General features: G+C 39.4%; 1 protein-coding gene across 4 annotated transcripts in view; it reads left to right on the top strand.

The window, feature by feature from the left end:
• Positions 1-6,717: 6,717 nt before the first annotated feature.
• The window catches only part of WWC3 (WWC family member 3), a 98,998-nt gene continuing 82,042 nt past the window's right edge, over positions 6,718-23,673 (top strand). For 3 of the 4 annotated variants that reach the window (XM_015638356.3, XM_019007728.2, XM_015638352.3), the window contains exon 1: positions 6,781-6,864. The gene's annotated coding sequence lies outside the window, so the exon portion shown is untranslated. Of the gene's footprint in view, positions 6,865-23,673 lie in introns of all 4 variants that reach the window. The other variant, XM_015638345.3, reaches the window with a different exon arrangement.

The raw sequence follows: 23,673 nt of genomic DNA, 5'->3' as shown, positions 1-23,673 counted from the left end.
GTTAAATTCCTGTGACTGAATGTGGTCCTGACTTAATTACCACTTCCAAGAGACTATTTATAGTTGTCTGGGAAAGCACTTAATCGAAATAGGCTTAAGTTTGCAAATAGAGTAAGTGTGTGAGTATTCAGGGTTAAGACAGAGTTGAAAGAGGCACTGTAGGATGACTACCCCCTACCCTCTCACTCTGTGGTGGGATGCTGGAGCAGGAATTTTATACTGACTAAACTAACTTGATAACTCACCAGATCTCTACAAAGAATTTTAAAAATCTGAAATTTAAAATATTGTGCAATTTATATGCAGCACTTCATGATAAGCTTCAGACTTGAACATTGGCTGGGACAGAATGTACCACAGGAAGGCACATGAAAAATTCCTTGTGTCACTATGAGGAAAAAAAAATAAACAATTTTTCATAGCTATAATCATCTGAAATGTTTTAATAGATAAAATGCTAAATCTAGGCATTTAAATAGTTTGTAAAAAGACATGTAGCATAAAGAATGGGATTTGTCATGGGGACCATGGTCAGTGGGATTTCCTGAGGAGAGCACTTACGCTGTTTGAAGAAAATACTTACAGCTAATAAATAAATCGAAATGTTATAATAGGAATGATAAAGAGAAATCATATTCATATTGTCTTTATCCCAGGCCTTTCAGAGACAAATGAGTAGGTGCCATGGCAAAGATTAGAAAGGAATATGCAAGCTGAATGTTAGCAGGCCTGCACACTTAGGGAATTGATCTATATTTAAATCTATTGCAGCAGTTGTTTAATATCTAACTTTTGTACATTTCATAAATTTTCTGTTTGTAGCTAATACAGTCTTATTAAGCTGTGAAGCCTAGATGAGCATCATAACTTTTTATTTCTACATAATTTGGTTTATTTAAAATTTGCTCTTTAATAATTCATCCTGTATATGGTGTATTAAATAAATGTCATAAAATAAAAATTTTGGCATGCCACAGAATTTCAAATGTGCATTATAGAAGCATGTTATATACATATTTCAGTGGTTTATGGGCATAATGATAGGAGGAAAAAATAGTTGTGTATACATTTCATTGTGGTGAGTATGTAAGCATTTGAATTGCATTTATTCAAAGGCAAACCACAGCCTTAATGCTTGAAGTAAAAATAGAATAAGAGAGTATTTTCTTAACATGCCCAGATGTACTGTCCTCTTTTTCATCTACCTCACGTGCCATCTATGCACACTAAGCACTATGGAAATGCAACTCTTTGTTATTTCCCTACCAGGAAGTGAAGCACCAAACAATAACTTGTTATTATTTATTTCTTCAGTTGGATGTGGACTACTGACCCAAAGACCCTGACTACAGACCCTCCGTACTCCATTTAAATAGAATTGCTATGAGAAAAGAAGCAGGGGAAAAATATTAATGATTAAAAAAGGCTCATAGGATTACTTGTCCTTCTCTCAGATGACTTGTTGCTGCAGAATAAATGCCTGCTGATAACACACTCTTGTTTGTGAAGACTTTCAGTAATACTTCATATTAGATTCAGACTTATCCTCTGTGGTTTTTTGATTTGGAATTTTCAGTCTACTTTCCATGTGGAAATACCCTTCCTCACAAACGTGCCAGATGTTCTTGATGTATGGAGGGAAAGACTTGCTTCCTTCACATGTACACAGACACAGCTCCTTACTGGGTAACCCATACTGAAAGCACTCAGAGATTTTACATTCCTGTGTTGCTTCCTGCCACCCTTCACACCTACAGCTGAGCCAGAGAATGATCAACAGACCCTCCATGCTTGGAGCCCTGCTCTTGGGTGCTGACAGCAAGTGAGAGTTGAGGGTTTGGTACTTTTTGATTCCCCTGAAATGGATGACTGCTGATCACTCTCCCTACTCTACACTGTATCTGTCATCTGTTACACCATCCCTGAACCCTATGTAATCCCTGGGGACTGGTTCTTGTCCAGCTCCCCTACCATTTCAATCAGTACCCCTCAGGAAGGGACAACGTCCCACCTTGTTCCACATATTAAACCCAAGTAGCAAAACTCTGCTTTGCCCAGCAACCTTCTGAAAGAACTTCAGACACCACACCAACTCGAGGCTGCAAAAGCAGGGCAGCCACTATAGTTTCCACCATGCTTGCAGATGCCTAAATCTCTGTGAAGCAGCCCAAGGAAGGCCTCCACCTGAGATAGATTTCTCAGCAGCAAAGTCATTCAACCAGACAGTAGATTGTCATATACAGAGTGCAGATTTGTTTGCTTTGGAGAGATGGGCCTTACAACATATCTTTCTGTGTATCTGTGTACATGTCCATGCGTGTACATATTTCTATGTCCTCTCTATCTTTGCATTTATATTTATATTTTTGCATACATGTGTATGTGTGGGAAACATAAATGATCCAAAGGGACAGAGCTAATGAGAAATTATGTCCCTGTCTCTTATGATTTTATTCTCTTGGATATGGGAAGAGCAGCAAGCCCCAGCTTACAGGATGAGTGTGAGAGATGGCCATAAGGACAGTGTTGATGCAGAAGACTTTGCTCTGCTCTTTGAGATGACATCTATGATACCAGAGAAGTGACAATTTTTAATTAGGTGTCAAGACAGTACAAAGGTCCCAGAGAGCTTGGAATATCTGGGAAATGGGAAATAAATTGTAAATAAGTATTCACAATTACAAGATGGGGATGGAGTTGTTAAACACAATGAGATATCAGTTCTGACTGGCTGCTATTTTCCAGCAATTGTGAGAAAGAAGTGGAGAGCCAAAATGAGGCTGGGATTTTTATGTAGTTAATAGCTTCTGCTGTGGACAGCAATAAACTTAGAAGTCATTATCTACAACCTATAGTGGGAAATAGTTACATTTTCTGTGGAAAATGTTGTGATATCAATCAAGACCTAGGTATAAGAGCAGGTATAACAGAGAAGATGTGTAGGTAGAACCTGTGATTATAAACACTGAAGATGGCAAAGGAGGGCACATGAAGAAAAGCTGCTTATGTAATTTTGAGTTAATGGGTATAGGTGTGCCTAAGGAACGAGTGAATGTGTGAGCAATGTTTGTGGGTGGAAAAAAGTGGAAGGAAAGGAAAACAGGTGAGGAATGAAGGTGTGTGAAATACTGAAAACTGAGATGTGTATTATGTATATATGGAGAACATGTGAGACAAGGAACTGTGTAAATTTATGTAGTTATCACTTTATATGAAATATGATTTACTGCCATTTGTTCAGGTTTATTAAAATATGCACTGCAAGCATTTAATTTCCTGTAGTGAAATTTTATCTATTTTAAGTCAAAATATGAAATGTTCCATACTTTGCAGGTAATTTTTCTTTGGTAGAGTGTTTCTGCAACCCAAATGCAAGATAAGTTGTGTTGCACCATGTTCTTTGTCTGTATTTTTTTCTTTTATGCTCTGGACACAGGACAGACATTAAAGAGGAAGGAAAATAAAAGGGAGGGAGCAGCCATGCAGGCCTGGGAGGGGTTCATTGGACAGCACAAAATGCATTGCAAATTAGTACTTTGGCATGGAAACTACAGTGACCTTTTCAGGTTCTTCTCTTCTTGACTTACAAAGTTACTCAAAAATAATCCTTGGCTCCTGAATGCTTTGTTCATTTCCTCACAAGGAATGGGCAGAAGGATGAGGTAACATCCAAGGAAGGGTACTGTTCTGGCCTGGAAAATAATTGAGAGTTCCTGTCTAGCACCTTGGCATGGATGTGCTGCAGACAGATGGAGTTTCAATTTTGGTGAGGAAAGTGTTAGTGCTATCATATCCTGCTGGTTCCCGTAGGCAGCTCTGTGCACACTTGGCTGGACTCTTGGAATCAGGTTTTTCAACACTTTTATTCATGAGTGTTTAAGAAGCTTCACCTCCTAACTAAAGCTAATGTTCTTTCTAGATACAGACAGCCTAAAAGTTAGACCTGAAGTCTAGGACAATTTTAAATCTAATGGGTTTATTTAGGACATGTTCTCATATTTAGCCTGAAAACTTTGCCCAGGCAGAATCTTGTTCAAGATTTAGGAAGATGCAACCTGTCAGTTGCAGAAGCAGCTACAATGCACCTGAAAATCTTGGATGTGTCCTTTACATAGTAGCATATGCATCTTTAACAGCTTTTATAATGAATCCATGAGATCCAGAACACACTGGATATATAGATCATGTTTTACATGGAACATGTGCGTGATAATTCTGCCTGAGAAACCACAGGCCAGCCAAGTCTTTTTCTGGCTCTAACCTGGAGCAATTTGCCAAAGTTAAGACAAGAATTTAGTTGAAGGACCTGAAGGAAATGTTCCACACTCAATCCTGCCAGTTTCCCTCTTGTTCACTGTGTTGAGCTCCCTGCCTCTTTTTTTGCTGCCTCCATGGTCAGTCCCACACTGTTTCTGCAACTTCCATCTACAGGTTTTTTGCTGAAGCTTGATCCTCTTTTGGGACTCTGGGGAGTGATGAGGAAGAACCAGCCCATGTTGGAGGGCAGCACTGCACGTATCCTCTGCAGGGCTCATTAGTCTTGGTGGATTATTATAGCAACCTGGTTATACTGCTTCCAGGTATTATGAACTAGTCCAGTGTCTTGGAATGGTGCTGAGGTGTGCAGCTACTGTGCTAAGGTAATTTCTACAAAGGCATTCAAAGCAATGAAGGGAAAGTTGAGCTGTGGAAGCACAGTGGACAGGTGTTTGAGGTTTTTCTAAAGCAAAAAAAAATCCAATTTCCCAAAAGGTTAATATAGACATGGGCCATTTAGAATGCCTACCTCTGCTAAAGAAATCTTCTAAAAATCTAGGAGATGTATTTAAAATAATAGAAGTGGCAACCACCAAAAAATAGTTTGTACTGTGCCTTAACTCTGCTTTGAAATACTCTGTAGCACAGAAACAGCACCTTACTCCTGGAAAGTGTTTGCTGAAGCAAACTTTTGAGATTAACTGATCCAAACATAAGATGTTATGCTTATGAAGATCAGATCTCCAGCCTTGCATTTGCTAAATTTTACACCTTTACCACATTTTAAATCTACTTCACCTTTGCCCTCAGAGCTTCCTACACTACTTTGCATTCATCACTAAACCCACTTATTACTCTGTTGCACCTCACGGCTGACAGTAACCCCGGTAAGAAAACTACAGTCTACTGCTATTGAAATAACCTACAAGAAGTAAGTAGAAAGTCAGATCTATTATTTCTGCTGCCTCTCTCATGCACTGCTTTTGGATAACCAGTGGGGTTTCTTTTGGGGGGGGGTGGGGGGGGATGTGGACGAGAAAGTCCTAAGAAGTCAGGAGCAAAAGTCCTGTAATTTCCTGCATGTATAACCATACTGCAGCAATTAATGTTCATAGAGATGTAATTTAAAACGGTGAATGCAAGTGAAACATAATTGGAATTGCAATATAATCCCCGGCGGGGCACTGCCAATTTCAAGGGGCTGAGTTAACGTTGTTTGAGAATGTATTGTTAACCCTGTTCATAGTTTTCAGAAGCTTAGCCTGCATTATTTTAATGTTAATCTTTATGTCCAGATTCTTAAAGGTTTAGCTGAAGGCAGCATCCTGCCAAGGCACAGAGTCCTACATGCCAGTTTTTAACCCTGTTTTAACAAAGTTCTGTGGAATTTACTTCTAGGTGATAGCGGGAACTCTGCGTTGTGGTCTCCAGAAGGCTCAGGGCAAATCAGATACAGCTGCTTTCTCCTCTACAGAATGGGGTTAAGGGACCAAGTTGAGATGTCAAGCAAACCAGACATATAATTTTCCACCCTCTATTATCCAACCATGGATACAGCATGATTTCCGTGACTCGTGTGGTCTCCAGGACCTCTCCTCCAACATCTTTTGAGCCTCTGCAGTGGACCCCCATCCGTTTCCCATGTCCCTGTGCACATCGAGATTGCTCAGCACCTCCGAGGCATTTCTGGCGGGCACCGGAAAATGGATGACCCAGCGAAGGCCGGGCATAGCTCCTCTTTTCTTTCATTGCCCCGGTCCCCAACGGGCCGTGACAGAGCACAGGCCCCGAGGCAACTCAGGACGGGCCACGGCGGGGCCTCAGCCTCCTTCCCCCGGCCCGGGCCCGGGGCGGAAGGCAGCCGCCCTCTCCTAGAGCCGACGTGTCTGGGTCTGGGCCTGGCTTCCGCGGCGCGGGGTGCGGCCGGGCCGGGCCCCTCTGCTTCCCCCGTGCCCCACAGAGCGGGCCGGGGCGGGAGGGTTCGGCGGCGTGGGAACAGCCGGGCGGGGCGGAGGGAGGGAAGATGGCCGGGGCAGGCGCCGGGCGGCAGGCGGCGGCGGGGCGCTGCTGACCGGCGGGGCGGGGGCGCTCGGGCCGGGATCGGGGGCTGGGAGCCGGGGCGGTGCGGGGCAGGTCCCGGGCGGGGTTAGGAAGCGCGGCGGGGCTGGTCCCGGCTTGGAGCGGGGCTGGCGCGGGGGAGGATGAGCTCGGCGCGGCGCAGCCAGAGCCGCCCGAGTCCCGCTCCCTGCGGGGCCGCCTGTTAGTGCTGGAGGAGGAAGAGGAGGAGGAGGCGGCGGGCGGCCGCGGCCCGGGCGGGACTGGAGCTGCCCCGGCGGCGGGCGGGGAGCGGCTTTCGGCCGGAGCAGGGCGGCGGCGGCCCGGCGGCGGAGCGGCCATGCCGTGGTTGAGCGGCGGGCGGCGGCGGCGGCAGCAGCAGCAAGCGGCGGCGGGACAGGGCGGCGGGCCGGCGGCGGGCGGGCAGCGGGGCCGGGAGAGCTCGGAGCTGCCGCTGCCCGCCGGCTGGGAAGAAGCGAGGGACTTCGATGGGCGAGTCTTTTACATCGACCACAACACCCGGCAGACCTCGTGGATCGACCCCCGGGACAGGTACGAGTGAGATCCGGGGGGATAGAGGGCCCGAGCCCCGTTCACCCGGGGCCGGGCCCATCGGCGACATTTTTCTTCCCCTGTCCACGGCCGCCGGGAGGGTGTGGGCGGCGGGGCTGGCGGGGCCGCTACCGGCGGGGCAATCGGAGGCTCCGGGTCGGCGGCCCAGGGTGGGGGTTCTGTCACACCAGCCCTCTGCGGCCCATCGTGGGGGCAGAGCCTCTACCCCTGCTGCTGACGGGTTTGTCGGCAGTGTTAAATGTTAAATTTGAACAAAAAAAAAATAATTGAGGCTTTCTTCCCCCCACCTCCCCGTGGTGGGTGCTCGACTAAACGTTGTCTTAGTGCGGGGGGAGATGGGGAGGCAGGAGCTCTGACACCGCCTGTGTTTACACTCCTCCCGTACCGGAGCAGCCCCGCTGTAACCGAGCGGCTTGGCCATCCTGATTTATTAGCCGGGCTGAACTAATTGGCAGCAGCAGGCTGGAGGCATGCTGGAGTAATTTGGTAGATTACCTCCTCATAAAAGATAACGCTGCGTGGAGGTAAGTAAACCGGGAAATTCCTGCACTTAATTTGACAAATACGCGGTCTGCTGCAAATTAGCAGCAGAAATCTGTAGCTGCGTGGTGTCCGGGGCAGCGTCTGCACGGCCCGGCGGTGCGTGGGGAGACCGAGGTAGGCCTTTTCTTCTCGCTTAGGATGAATAAATACAAGCAGGTCTTGCTGCTTTTAGCAGAAATGCGTTATAAGCAGTGTTTAAGCGTCGTAGCTGAAATCTGGTGGAAGCGTGGGCTCTGTTGTTGGTGCCCGGTAAAAGGACCTGGCTTCAAAGCGGTCGCCTGAAAATTTCCACGCGGAGTTAGTGAACACAAGTGTCAGTATTTTAGGTGTCTGCGAAATAAGAAACATATGTCTCTGTGTATGCTTTTATATATTAAACAATGTTTTTATAGTAAGTGAAAGTTGGACAAGGACAGTTTGAACCTCGGCCAGAGCTACCTTGCCAGAAGTATGCCTGGAATGTTAAGCAGGCCACAGAAACATTTAAGCACAGTCTGGGTTAAAGACTGTAGTAATTTGAGAGATTCCTGTCGTTTTGCACGACAATGCTTAATTATTTAAATGGCCTAAATATTTACCTACCGGATCAAGATGCTTTGTCTCATTATGTGGACATAGTTGTGCATGTACATATTTTTTTCCTGAGATGTTAAATATTTGTTAATATGTTTTGGATCACACATTTTTTCTACATCAAAACGCATGTACACGTATTTAGGTTACTTCTAATACCGTGTTGTAAAGATATTGGATATCTGTTGCTTTTCTGCATCGCATCTTTTCCATTAAACTTCGGAGAGTATGTGTTTTTGTCTTCTGCAATATCTTCTATACAGACAATAGCAGAAAAGATTTAGCCATTTACTACAGTGTTAAAATTGAGTTACTGTTCAACTTATGTGGTATTGCTAAAATTATGACTCCATGTTTGGAAAAAATAATTGAAATGCCACACATTGCTTGAAATTTTGTCTAAATACTTCAAGGTTTAAACTTAGATCTATTTTTCACATTGGGTAAGAACAGGCTATAGAGCAGAGATTGAGGCATTTGCATTAGGTCAGATAGAAAAGAGATGATGTTTTCATGAGCATGTTATCAGTAGTTTGTACAGAATTCAAGTAGCAGGAGCTAGTTCTGACTGCAGAGTTAATCTCTGGTTGAGAATAGACTACTGTTGTTATTTTAGTGAGATGTTTGGGTTTGCATGGCAGAAAGTGACCAGTCTTCTTGGGTCTCATTGCAGCTATTCAGATTCCCATGGGCAGCATCAAAGTAGGAAAGGATCAAGCTAGTTGTTTTCTGAGGAAGTTTGGGAAAGAAAGGTAAGAGCAGCAGTGAAGTGGTATTGAAGCTGTACTTTTGCAAAAAGTGGTTTAAGTAGAGGGTAGAATAACCTGCTTGTATTAGATGTACCTCAGCATGAGTTAGGCACAGAGTGATGGAGTTCAGCCCCCCATTTCTGTGTTTGGGTGGTTTTATTTTTGCCCAGAAGGAACAGGACAAAGATATGAGACATCAGGCCATGCTGCACTTGATCAAGGGCTCTGAGAATCAGCACTTCCAAGTGTTCCTATGGCTAGTAGTCTTTAAGCATCCCTACAGGCTTCTCTGTACATTTAGCTGGCACTCAGTAGTTTGTTTTTTGTTTTTCTTTTCAGGACTCCCCCTGAGATTTCTGAGCGTTTTGTACAGTTTGGTTAGTGAATTTGATTTGAAATAATTATTCAATTAAAAATTCCACCACAAAACAAATTTCCCTCCCCTCCCCCAAGGTTTTTCCTATTGAAGCCAAAAAGACAAAGAAATGCTAATTGGAGAAGTGCTTTATAAAGGATTTTGGAGTTCAGGAAAGAGAAGATGATGAGGGTAAGGGAGGCAAGTCAGAATAATAAAGACTGAGAATGTAAAAAGGACTCAGAAGTGGATTCCTTATGATTTTCTGCAGTAAGAAAAAAAAGGTAGGTGAGTGCTAAAATGAGTAGATTTGAGAAGGATGTTATCTTTAGTATCCAGTCGGTGGTTAGGTTCAGGAAAGATACTGTGTTGCTCTGCGTGGATTTCATGTAAAGAGTAGATTGCAGATGGTTGTTTAGCAGATCCTGGAAGGGATCTCAGAAGGGAACCGTTCAGTGTATAAGTTTTCATCTCCTGGTAGTAGTCATCTGTTATCTTAATAGAGTGTAAATTCTTCAAGGCAGGGAACTGCCTTTTTATCTTGTGTTTGCACAGTACTTGCTACATTGAGATTCTGTTTAATAACGGGATTGCAAATGAATTTATAAAAGACTGTGTTTGTGGTTGATATTGGTGATCCTTGTGGCATCAGAGATCTTATTACTGTTGCTGTTTGTTACAAGACTGTTTTGAAGCATTTAGTGCTTAGACAAAATTCTTGGAGTTTAGTGAAAGCTTTCCAAGCTCATATGTCTTGCTAGATTTGCTGTATGTGGAAATTTCACCTAAAATACAGTGTTGGTTTTTTGGAATAACTAGGGAAGAGGGAGTCTTTCAGCTTCTTAATGTGAGTAATCCTGGTGGTTTAAAGATTTGAATCATGTTCTTTTGGAGTGAGGATTTTAAACTTATAAGGTGTAGGAGTGGTTTTGCATGGAAAAACCACCCATTTGGACCAGTTGGGGAGGAATTAAAAAACCAGGATGGGCTTGGTAAAGACTTAGATTTTAGCAGCTGTGTGTAACTTCCTGCAACATGGGCTGCTAGTACTGGGGAGTTTTTCTGTCCTACGTCCTCATTACCATCCTAATTCTGAGGCCTGATAGCTGAGTAATGTGGGCACAGGAGGAAGTACCTGTCCTTGTAGAAGAGGTGGGTTGGAACAAGGAGTATGGGATCAAATGGGGTTGGCCATGGAATTTGACAGAGAAGGGGGAAAATTTGGTAGGTTTTGAAAACAAAGCAATCAGGACCTAGTGGTAGGGAGAAGGTGGATAGCACCTGAAGTCTGGGAAGAAAAAAGTAGGGGAACTAGACTGAAAACCAGTAGAGCAGGGAGAAGCTGGTAAGGAGAAACTGGTCTGGTGAGGGTTCAGGGTGTGAAGGTGTCAGCTCTTTTCTTGGCTGTACAGGGAACCCTAAGGGGAAAAAAAGGAACACTGGGTTTGGATGAGGAATCTTCAGGTTGAGAAAATATCAGGAGAGGCAGCAGCATGCAAAGTCTAGGTGAAGAAGGGAAGATGACTGGAAGGTGAAATATAAGAACTATGTGTGAGATGTGAGTATGGGGGTCAAGAAATGTAAGATGTGCTGGACAAGGAGATTGTTGAAAATTGTTGAATTGTAGAGACTAGAAATAAGCAGGAAAGGCTAATGGGTTTAAAACAAGGAGTCAGCCTGGCAGAGTCACTAGGGGGTTAGGAGTGCAGAGTAGAAATATTTAAGTGAGTACTGGGCAGGGAAGTCCAGAAGTGCAGACGACTTTTTGCTGAACTATTTCAGGACTCCCTATTCTCAATTTATTTGATTTTAGCAAGTATCTGTATTACCCAACTAGTTGACTTTTCCTATTGGGTGATACAAAGTCTGTTGCTACTGTTGTTTCCTCTGTTCCTCTGGCACAGCAAGGTGTTTAAACATGCACTGATGTGATGCAGCATAATGTGATTTCTCTTTCCCTAGACCGGCTTTATAAAGGAATAAGAAATTGTAAGAAGCCTAAATAAAAAGCATATTCATGCCAGATATTCAAATCTAGAAAACCCCAGACTTAAAGTCCCTTAGCTATTGCTTGTTTTGTATTAAAAGAGCATTTTTAGTGACAAATTATTTTCTCGTAAATTTTCTTGCCACTTAGCTGTGATGAGAATTGCTTCTGAAGTTTTTTGCCCAAATTGGAAGAGGGGCCTTTAGTGAGGCAAAGGATCTTTTGGCATGCCACCATGTGATAAGGTTAGAAAGTCAGTGGCCTCTTTGTCAAGGCAACAGAATATTTCCTAGATTATTGGAATTAATCTGTACAATTGGGAGTATTCAGCAATCCAAAGACAATCATAAGAAACATTAAATTTTTTTTCAAAAATTACATATTTCTGGGTCTGCCTTAAACCCCTACACTGAGAGTTGCAATTAGTGACTTTTATTATTAGATTTCAAATACTTCTGTTCCAAAACATTAGAAAGATGAAGGCAACAGTATAATTAGTACCAGTGCCATTTTTGAACATCATCTTCAGGTTTGAATATGTTTTCAGACTTTTCTTGTCTACTTCCTGTTGTATTTTGATGTTCAACTGTGTCAACTCATAGTTTGTTTTGAGCTAATGCCATTTGTGGAATGGGAAGAAAACAAAGTGATTGTTGATCGTTACTTTGGTCTTCCCTCAGAAAATATTTTAATGACTGGACAAATTTAAATGATATGCTGTATTTGACTGTGATGCAGGTTGTTAATACAAAACATAAAATTAAACATGTAAGGTATAGAAATGTATTTTGAGAAGTGATTCTTTGCAAGTGTTTAAAGTGGAGCAGAACTATTGAAATACTAATTTGGTTATGATTTTACAAATCAGCTTTCTAAGCTGTTGTTACCAAGCTCACAAGAGATGAAGAAGCTTGGAAAGGAAAAAAAAAACAGAATTGTTGAATGAGTATAGATCTGGAAAATATGCACTCCTATGAGAGGAAGAGTTGAATTTGTTCATTTGAAGAGGTGTTTAAGAAGTGATTTGAGTACTGCTCATAAAAAGAGATGATACCAGACACTTCAGAACTCTTTGGTAGATTTGTAATAACATCTGATATTCAGAAGTTAAAACCAGAAATATGCTATGTTTTTAATAGTAGTAGATATTAGACGTCAGAGTAGTTTTTCCACTCTTTTACTCTTTAGATGAAATTACCTAATTTTTTTTTCCCAATTTATCAGCTATCAACAGTGACATCTCATTGTTTATGACCATCAATTTTTACTTCCTCCATTGCATGATATATCATTTGATCTGTCTATAAAATATATATAGCTAAGTATAACTCATAAAGATTGGGCAACCATCCTTTCATTAGAAAGTGGAGAGCTGCTCTATTTGGTTGTTTCTCTATGCACCCAGGAAGAAATCCTATTTATTTCCATTACTTCAGGCATCTAGGTCACTGCAGTTGCACCATTTGATTACCTCAAGTTGGCAATATAGTGGACTTGATAGAATTTATATAAAAAGCATTGCATATAAAACAGTACTTGGGATCCAGATGTTTTGAATTTTCTTTGTAAATGTCAAGTCTGGATGCAGCCACAACGTGGATGGAAAAGCTATGCAGACTGCTTGCCTGGTATGTGACTGAGAATACATGCTGCAGCAAATGGTGTTGAGAAAATGCTGCTGTGCCCTGAGCCTCTCTGGGCAATCTGCACATATTTGTGCTTTAGCTCTTGCTCAGAATTCAGTAATTATATTCAGTAATATTCAGTAGAATTCAGTAATTCAGTAATATTTTTAAGGGCATGCTGTAGCTGACATTAGTTTTGAAATCTTCACAAATACATATTTGTACCATGATCGATCTACTTCTCTGCCTTTCATGAGGGAGATATATTAATTTATTTTTTTTTTTTCATCCTGTCTGGTAGACCTTCAAATGGATATTTAACTTCATATTGTTCATGAATCCCATGAAAATGTTTGATTAAGAATGAATGAAGATACAAGCATCCTAGGATTATTGTTACTGGGTATTAGGTATGCTCTTCAAGCTGAGTCTTTTGTTTGGTTGGTGGATTCTGATTAGGTGTTAATATGTTACAATGTTAATCAGCTGATTCATGATAAATACTTCTAAATTACTGCTATTCCCCCTCTTCTCCCTTGATCTCACCTCTCTGATTTAAGTGTTTTTAAAAAAGTAACTCGATTTCTTTTCAGATTTATATTGCTGCTGGAAATGCAGTGCCTGTATGAAGTGAGCGTTCTTGTTTTCTTGCAATTTAGCATTGTTATAAATGAGTACTACATCTCCAGTCACTGAGTATTATAAACGTGTTTATTAGTTTTTTAGTGTCTTGAAAAGTAGAGGTGGAAGGCATCCACTGATTCTTCCTAAGATGAAAGGTTTTACTTATAGTAAAATAATAGTGATTTATGGTTTATTTAATTGGTACTTACTAGTCAAAATACATATATTTTGAAAATCTGGCTTAGGTAGCATAGAATTTCAAGACCTAATGCATGTGTGCTAAAGCATCAAAGCATCTATTGAGACACGAAAACCTCATTAACAAAAAAGCCACCGCTGTTAAGCTTCTTGACGTTTTGTTAAAGGTGGAGGGTTTTTTTGTGTGTGTGTGTAGTTTTTACCTCTTAATGGAAGTATTTTCAGCAATTAGATAGGTAATGTAGACACCTGCCTTATTGTATTTGTGTGCAGTCTAGAAAGGACTAAATTGGCAGTTGTGCCTTGAGTGTGTTACAGCAATGTGATGGCACGTGTTAGGAGGGCTGTTTCTTGAAGGGTTCTGTGACATGGTATTGACTCACATCTGTGTTGGGTCTTGCAAACTGAGAAACCCTGATCTGTTGTAACTTGTCCATGCTTGAAACTGTCAGAGAAGGTACTTTGCTATTTTTAGATATATGAATTAGTGTGTATCTGAGTTGGTATAGACATAGTGGTTACATTTATTGTAATTAAACTGCACCAGACATTGTGAAAAGAAAACTGTGTTTGCATTAGCATATCATGGTATGGGGAGAGAAGTCTGTGCTTTTCAGGATCTGTGTATGTGAAAATGCAAGATTTGAAATGTCAGAAGGCTAGGGCTGGGGTTTAAGTTCTATTATCTAGACAAAAAAAATCCTATTTAGGCTTGCATTCTAGTGATTAGTTTGAGAGATAACAACTTATTTTTTTTTAGCAAATATAAATACAGTGGCAACACTGTGTAAACATAAGAACAAATTACTTGTAGGCAATAAAAAGCTCTAGAAACTTATCTATAGTGGAGCCCTATTAACAAGCTTCACAGAGGTGCCTGTTAAATGTAATGTTGGTTTATAATTTTGTGTTGTTTGTTGGAAGGTAGAGCTAAAGTTGTATGTGAGGCCATACAGAAGTATTTCTTTGATATATTGCTGGAAAAAGTAAAACTAATACTTTTCTGCCTTTAGTTAAAAATAGAACTTCCTGAATTTCTTATCTGTTGCAGATGCGACAGTTCACATTCACCAGCGAAGCCAGCCAGTACTGCAGTTCTTAAGTAATCTTCAACTTGTTTCTGGTTGAAAGAAGCATGCTAGAGAAAACACGCTCTAGGTATTTTTCCTACCTTGTTGCCTGCTGTGGCTGGGCAGGGAACATGCTCAGCAAGGTTTGGCAATACAGCGCTCTTGAGCTAATAATTCACTGCGGCCAAAACCAGTAATGTCCTCCCTGCCAAACCACATGGTCTCACCCCTCTCTTGCACTGGTACCCTTGCTTATCTGACCATGCAGTAAGAAAAATGAGAAAAAACCCTTAACCTATGCAGCATTTCTTGTATCTTTTTTTGGGGAAGGGTAGTGTTTAGGTGGTTTAGTTCCTTAAGCTGACTTAACCTTTGGGGCAGATGGGTATTTAAGTGGTTTATGTCAATTAAGTTTGATTCAATAAGGAATTGGATTAGTTTGAGTAAATCCTCTTTGTAAATGGCAACCTTGACTACTCATATTTAAAATACTCCCATAGTAAAACAACACATCTCTAAACAAGCTTCAAGTTATGTTTTAAAAGGAAGGAATCAGTTTTCAGACATAAGATGGATATCGAAAGGCCAACAGAAGAAAAATAGGTGTCAGAGTCAGTTTTTTACAGTAGTAGCCACTGAAGTGGCTATTAGGAGGTGAGAGAGCTGCAAGAGCTGATTTGGGGACTGAACTTGTGGTATCATCACCAGCTTGGAAACACTAAAGACTTGGTGAAGTCAGTGGTTAATGTTGCCATTGCTGACAGGGAACAAAGTTGGCGTGTGAGGGAATTGGATGGACCAAATGTGCATTTGGGAGGTGTGTGTGTGAGGGAAGTGAGTATAAGATCAGGTAGATGTGGGAAGGATCTTGACAGCGGAGCACCTCCAAGGAATATCTGAGGTATAAAAGTGTAGGGTGTGACTGAGGAAGGTGTGGAGCATGAAAAGGCATGTCAAGGTAAAAACAAAAACCACAGAGCAGCTTTTGTCATCAGTGTTTGGAGTGAGAACTCATCAAAAGATCATTACAGTCATCTGGGGAATTTGTTAAGGGGGGTGAATGTGTACAGGTGGAAATTGCCAGGTCATAGAGGAGGAGGCTGTAGTATTTGGATTAGCTGAACAAGGTTTTTGTCTCTCCTTACGGAGAGGAGCAGAGACTGTGATGATGTGTTCTTTTTCCTTGATACTGATCTAGTCTATTTTGTTAGAATAAATCCTTCAGTTCTTAACTAGTCATTAGTAGCAAGGAATGAGAGTGTAGGTTTTGTTCTGCCATTCTTGATCATTTCTTATTCTGTCCCAAATAGGAAAATTAATTTGGACTTAATAAAGTGAGAGTGTGCTAAAAGGTTGGTGAGACATTATCTGTGACTTTTAATAGCTGTTTGAGTCCTTCAGACATTTAATACCTCTACCCACCTGGTGAGGTTTGTTCTAGGTACATGTTGCATGATCAAATAAGCTGTAATGTTTCTCTACTCTTCTGTGGGTATTGGCTGGAGTAGGAAAGACTTTTGTGTTCAGTCATGAGCTTGGTGGTCTCCCTGTGGTTTGCAGGATGAAGGCAGTTCTGTGCTGTACTGTTCACTCTTTGGCTGAAGGAGCTGGTTGCCATCAAGGGCTGAGTTAGTAAATATCAAAACCTAAAGAAACTACATTTTTTAATTTTTGTTTTCAAAGACTTTTCTATTTCAGTATATTTAGTTGGCAGCAGGACAAAAATAAAGTGCAGCGATATCAACACCCTTGAACTAGCAACAGAGAATCAAAGGCTATCTTTCGTAGCATTCTGAAAGAGTTATTTTCAAAATGAAATATCTATGGAGAATCTCGTTGAAACTATTTTGACTTATATTGTAATTAGGCTGAAACTCTTTTGCACAAAAAATGATTAGGCTTTTTTATGGCAAAATGCAAGTTTGGTATCAAAGCTGAAAGTGCATAATATTTCAAAATTGATTTATTTAATATTGAATTGCAGTTTAAACAGCTAAAAATAAGACTTTTAAAAGGCCCTAATACACATAATTTTCTTAGAAAGAGTGACATATCCAGGTATGGGAAGGCAGCTGAAGTACTGCATAATTATCTAATTCTATAGCATAAACAAATTGTGGTCCACTTCTCAAAGGTGGATACAGTCCAAAGTTACTTGACTTGAACAGCAATTCTATGAGTGCTTAAAAGAGAATTACAGAATAAAATGTACACTACCTGGTTTTTTTTTGCTTTTTTTTTTTTTTTTAGCAGTGCAGTGAAGATGGAGATGTGTGTGTGTTTGGAAATAACTGTTTGAACACTTACGTGTCTTTTGCTTCCCCCAGATTATGTCTTTCGGATAAGACTAAGAGTCACTGTATTAAAGATATGATAAGGCACATAGGTAAAAATCCTTGAACCCCAGACTTCACAATAAGTTAACCACAAAACCCAAGAAAAAATCTATTTAACGACCATCATGCCTTTTGGATCAAAGGTCAGCTTTAAATAGCCTTTAACACTATAATTGATGATTAACACAAATTAACCTGATGTTCATCTGTTAGAGATAGCACAACTGACCTCTACTTCATATAGTTTAAAAAAAAATCAGAGGAAGTAGTTGTAGATGAAATTGCAATAGGTAGTTTGTCAAAATTCAGTTAAAAACATATATATTCATATTGTATATTTGCATATGCTTGTTTTCAGCTGTATGCAGTGTACTGATTGACAACATTTGATAAAAAGTATATGCTACTCTGTGTTGGTTTGAGTTGTCTTATTTTTGCTTTTCTGCCAGCTCATAGTTCATTCAAGGGAAAGCCTAGTGGTGCTCTTGAGGTTATGGGTGTACTGAGATTTGTGATAAACAAGCACCCCATGTGCTCAAGGCTCTGCAAGGGCATTTGAATACTACTTCTGTGCTTAATGTAGCTGCTCAGTTGGGACAAATCATAGAACTTTTTTTTTAGAAAAACGTTCACTAGTACCAGCTTGCAGAAAGATGGTTAAAAATGCTATACTTTGAAATGATTGGCTTGTTTTTTGCTTTTCTTTGAGATTCCTCTCAAGTAATCAAATATAATCCTTGCCTCAATAGACTTATACCTGTGAGCTTCCATGTGCTACATTTGATAATGTTTTGGAAGCTGAATTTTTATTAAAAATACTATGAAAGTACTTTTTATTAAAAGTACTTTGAAAATCCATTTTAGCCCGTTTCTTAATTGCAGATTGATTTTGATGCTTATGTCTTGTCTGTATGGCAAAAGACATAGTTTTAACTAAATCACCGTATTTCACAAAGGTTTTAAAAAATAATTTTCCCCAGAAGAAAAGCAAAAGCATTTTAATTAAGAATGGTAAGGTATTTTTTTATCAGCTGTATTTCGTATCTGGACTGGTTAGCCATCATTTTGTGTTCCCTCTAGGGGAACTTTGGGAGTAAATGCCATGTCATAAAGAGGAATATCTGTTGTGAAGACTTGTTTTTGATTTCATGCAGGTCTCAGCCCTTGGAAATGCAGCTTAATGCATGCAGAGTATTAGTAGTATTTTTCAGTATTTTAATACTATATTAAATTTAATATTATTAATATTAATATATATAAATAATATTAATATATATACTTTAGTAATAGTATTTTAATGTCTTTGTTTATAGCCAGGACTGCAGAAAGAGACGACTCTCCAGTTATCTGCATTACTAAAAGGTGGCTATAGCATGTATAGGAGTTCAAGAGATAAGAGATTTCATAAGCGTTTTGTCCTGGTCAAGGTGAGCATGTAGAGAGATGGAATGAGAGGTCCTAGAACTTGCCTTAATCCTTTCTTTTGTGTTGTTTGTATTTAATAATCTTTGTATATTGAGTCTGGTGTACTGATTCAGCTAAACAACTTCTGGATTTCCCATAACACTGCATAATGCACTGAATATAATAAGTGTTTTTTCGATCTTAACAAATGGCTAGTTTCTCCCAAGTTCCTTGGAACTGATCTGCAGTGCTCAGTATGATTACTGTTCTTGAAGTGTGTTATTTAATATCTTCTATTCAGGAAGATGATGATGTTGTTGAGGGAAAAAATTAAGTGCTGAACCCTGCATACTTGGCAGAAGCAGAAGTAAAGTGGTAGGTTGGTATTTTTTTGGTGTGTTCTCTATGGGTTGGTTGGGTTGTTTTGTTTTAATAGAGTATAGCTACAGTTTTTTCCCCCAGAAATTGTGAAATAAACCCTTAATTTTTGGTTTAAATAAAATCTTTCCATTTAGTCTGTTTTTGGAGTCAAATGTCAAGAGGTTTATGGTCAAGCTGACCCTTGGATTGTGATGAATTGATGGTGCAATGAAGATACTGTATTTCCAGTTCCAGGAATTATTTTCTTACTGTAAATTAAGCTACTTTGTAAATTCCTGGTTGTAGTCTTTAGTAGTTTTCTATATATACTTACATGAAGTTTTGGTGAAGTGTTACAAACTCTGCAGTTGGACATGATAGAAGGCTTTTGGAGCAAAGAGCATTTTTAATTCATGAGCAAGTATCCAAACACAAATGTGTAGGAAGGACTATGTGAATGGTCTGCACCATTAGTCATCTGAAATTTCAGGCAATTTACCATCTACAATATTTGTTTATGGCTATAATCAATGCTTCTGTTAGTAAACATAATTCTGATTTTACATCTGGAAGGATGGAGTTGACAAATGTTAGTGGGGAGTGATCCATGGAAGGTTTGCTCAGCCATGATTAGTTTTGTGGTGGTTTTTTTTGTTGGTTTCAGTTTTTAAAGAAAAGTCATAGTAGTGTTTCCAGTCATTGGCTGTAAATGTCACTCAGAACATCCTTATTCTTTGTATTGAATCTAAGTACTTTGTACTTAAGGATTCAAGGCCTTTTAGGAAATTACCAGCTACCTTAATTTTTAATAAATTTCCAGAAATGGCTTCTGGAAGTTTTGGCATAGGTTTTGAGATCCCAACTTGTTGTCTTCTTGGAGTGTGTCATGTGCTGAGAAAAAAGTCTTAAGTTTTCTCAGAAGTAAATAGAAAAAACCTTGAACATTTCATAGAATTTAGATATAAACCTATTTTAATACTAAGGCAGATTTTAGGGTGGGATTTTTTTATTTCATAATAAAACACAAAACAGCAGGTGATTCATATGAAAGGATATAAATGTATTTTTTTTAAAAAAAATAGTGTTCATAAAATTTGTAAAAATATTCAGGAAATGGGCTAAATAAAGCTCCAGTGATTGTGGAAAGTAGTTCATTTGTGCAAATTTTTTCCACTGAAATACCAATATTTATATGTAGAGTGAGCTCTCTTGTAATATTGTGTAAGGGAAATTATTTCTGGGAGTAATCTTGTATATGTGTCCGTGCCTGTTCAGGGCTTCTGTTGGGTTACAGCGATGATGTAGTGATGTTGTTCTCTGGACATCTGCTGCTAGGAATGAGATGTGTCCTCTGTTCTGTCTCATAATCTGCCAAACAGCCCTGAGGCAATAATGCACTTTCATTACTATTGATGGGACTCAATTTGGATTCTTGAGTTAAAGACTCTCTCCTTTTCTGTTTTCTGACTTGTATGAAGATTTTTAGCCCTTACCCATTTCTTTGGGAAAGATGATCTGAAAGGGAATACTGGGAATTTTTTTTCTTCTAAAATGGAATGGATTTAGAATTTTTAAAGAAGTGTTGTTGTTTTAAAATACAGCTGCCTCATTTTATCATTAAAACATACTGTAATAAATTTCTGGAATATCTCCTTTAGGAGATTATGTTTGGTATGTGAACATCTGGAGTTTTTGAAGTTTTGCACATATCACTGTTTGCCCACATGGTTCTTAAGATATTTGTTTTATTCTTTCTGAAGTGGCTTGATAAAGAATATTGTCATGTGTTCATTTTTTAATTGAATCACAACTGTAAGTTTATTTTCTTTACATTTAGAATCTATGGAACATTTATAAAAGGCTTTTCTGTTCTCTTTAAAATACAAATTACCCTGTGTCCAAAACGCTGGTTCAATTTGAAACACCTTGAAACTATGGGTAGTGTCCTGTGACTGTGGAAATTTCCTCTCTTCCATCCAATCCCTGAATATGGCTCTTTAAAATGCAAGTCTTTTGAGATCCTGTGCTCATTTTTTTCTGTCTTTTGTCTTTTTATGTATGTGCTCAGAAGCTTATTTTTCTAAGTGGATGAAGATTTTAATACTAATATCCATATCCAGATATTTCTAGGTTTTCTGTAAAGAAAAAAAACAGATGTTATACAGACTAATAATTACATCTTAATGTAATATTAATACATGATGTTAAAAGTGAATTAGTTCCCTTTATTGTGATTTCTTTCTCAAATTAGGAATACATTTTTTTTCCTCCCCATTAGTGAAGATGGTCAGTTGTCCAGATTTTTACAAGAATGATTTCAAAATAGTTGTGAGAGCACTTTGGTTAAAGAATTTTTGAACGTTTTAGGGTACTACACTTTGTAGAATTTAAAATACATGAGCTTTGTTGTGCTTTTGGGGATTTAAGTTTTAGGGGTTTTGTTTCTTTTAGAAGATGGAAATCTGTGCTATGAATAGAGTGCTAATACAGGAGATTTTCCTTGAGTCCATGTTTTACTCATTTTATATACTCTGTGTATGCTAGGCAGGCACACTTTTAAAATGTTGGTTTTCTTTTTTTCATGGCAAAAATAGCTTGCAGCTTATTGAAAAACAAGGCAGACCTGTGCCTCCAAATCCAAATGAAACTGCTGCTTGGATGAGGCTCTAAAGAGGGCATTTATATGTTGTGGAATGAATGGCATGCCTGCACTAACTCCCGCAGGCCGGATATTTCCAAAGTATCAGACAGAGCTGTATATACTGCACTTTTTCCCTTTTGGATCCAAAGGTTTCTCCTTTGGCAAGGTCTGAAGGACCGCTGGCCTTTGTGGGGAGTGGGGGCTGGCAGGGAAAAAGTAAAATGAGCAAGGTGACTGTATGTGTGTGATGCTTTTTTTTTTTATTTTCCACCCAGACTGGCCTTCTTGTGCTTTGTGAGCTTGTGTTGTTTTTCTAATCATTGTTCTTTGAACAGTGTAGTTAGGAATTTCCTGTTCACGTTTTACTACAATGGTTTGTTTAAAATGATAGACCGCAGTCTTTCCTGACCTAAAACTAGATTAGCCTTGAATGTCGAAAAGAAGTCGGACAAATAAAGAGGATAGGCTGTATTTGCTTATGTCATGGAGAGAGGCCTTTTAACCATGGTCTCAGTTGTATCAAATACCACAAGTCATGTTTCTTAAATATTTATTAAGACAAATAAACATAGTTATTGTATGAACTGGCAGGTCTCCAAATGTCTGTCTCTTTGATTCTCATGGGTGGGTTGCTTTTAATCAGGAGAAGTATATTTAGTCAAGACTCTGATATCTGCTGGATTACTGAATCCAGCCATAGCTCAGTTCTCCCCTCTCCTTTGCTTTGTTACATTTTTAAAATGCAACAAAATAAACCTCAGCAAAGTTGAAGTTTTAAAATACTAAGCAGCAAATTTTGGGGAAATACATTGGGTGCCTGTGATAAGGAAAGTTTAGTATAGTCTTTGTATGTACTGCCATATGTTTGCTTTCAAATTTTGGAGGAAAAAAGTCCCCCAAGCCCAGGAGTGTTAGATGTACAATGAATTGCATTATCCTTATTATACAATTTATGTTTATTTAGAGCAGGTTCCTTGTATAGCACTGCTATTCTGTGTAAATAGTGCATACCTATAATGATGGAACAGTACAGCTAATAAGGCTATTGATTTTTATCTGGAAAGAGATAAAATTTTAGTGTTGAAAGCAATATATGACCTTGACTTTGGGCTTTTACTTTACAGAAAAGTACTGTATCATCAATGATATTATGGTTTGGCACAAAAAATTTGTTCAGTTTTGGAGGAATGGCATATTGACCTTCCTGAGTTGGGTACTGAAGTCATCAGTGACAAGTGTCAAGCTCACGAATATACACTTTATGCATTGCTCTTGGGTATTTTTAATGCATGATTGTCTGTGACCATGTGCATGTGAAATTCTGGTAAACCCGATAAATCACTGTTTCAAGATGGGAGATGTCAGATCTGTAAGGTTGTGGAGTCTCTAGCTGATATGACACACAGGCATGTCATTACAAGGGTGTTGCCAGTTAAAATACTCAGCTGTTATGGTATTTCCAGCTTAGCATCTAACTTTGTTCCACCCAGCAAATAGTCACATAAATAGGACTAGCTGTGGATTTTTAAAGGAAATATTTAATGTATTTTTAAAGAAAATAACATTTGGAAGGAAAAATATTTGGGTAGTTTGTCTAGGGTAGGGCAGGGAGATGCCTTGCAGGGTACAGAGTTTGATGTGCTGAAGAAGCTCTCAGTAGAGATGTTGTATGGAAAATGTTACCATTTACAGAAATCAGGTATTTCTGTGAATACCGGAACTGGTGAAGCCAGGTTTCCTGTGGGTTTGAGTCTTATGAGTGATTGACTTTGGAGTCACCTGGAAAGGTGAAAGTTCTGTTGGATGCTTCTTGCCTTTCATTTGGGCTATTTGCATTCACTTACTCTTATACCTGATTAGATGTGAACATGTGTTTCTCACTTTCCATTAGGCCTCCTACTTTATAAACTTTCATAGGTATTTGAATTGTGTTGGAGGTTTCCCTAAAATTTGAAAACTTGTCAGTAGAAAAAACCAAATAGACTTGTCTATTAATTGCATTATTAATAAAAGTCATGTATCTGTATTTTTATAGGAGATGGGACTATGAGCCTTTGTTTTCTTTTTTTTTCTTAATGGCCCTGTTATTGGCTAATTTCTAGTAGCCAGTTTTGTTTAAAAAAGGAGCCAGTTCCTAAAAACCAAGCAATGCTTTTACCTATTAAATGGGAGAAATACATTTTGAGATTAGTGCGCCAGATTTTGTGGTACAGACTTGGACTTTAATCATTCTGTGTGTGTGTGCAGTGGATGGACTATTCATGCACAAATTAAACAAAGCATTAGATTTAAGTTTCCAGTGTAGCTGTTAAGCTGAGTTGTC

The sequence above is a fragment of the Parus major genome, chromosome 1, assembly GCF_001522545.3.
Source record: "Parus major isolate Abel chromosome 1, Parus_major1.1, whole genome shotgun sequence".
In the NCBI taxonomy this organism is placed as follows: domain Eukaryota; kingdom Metazoa; phylum Chordata; class Aves; order Passeriformes; family Paridae; genus Parus; species Parus major.
This window is presented reverse-complemented; position numbering and strand designations above follow the sequence as displayed.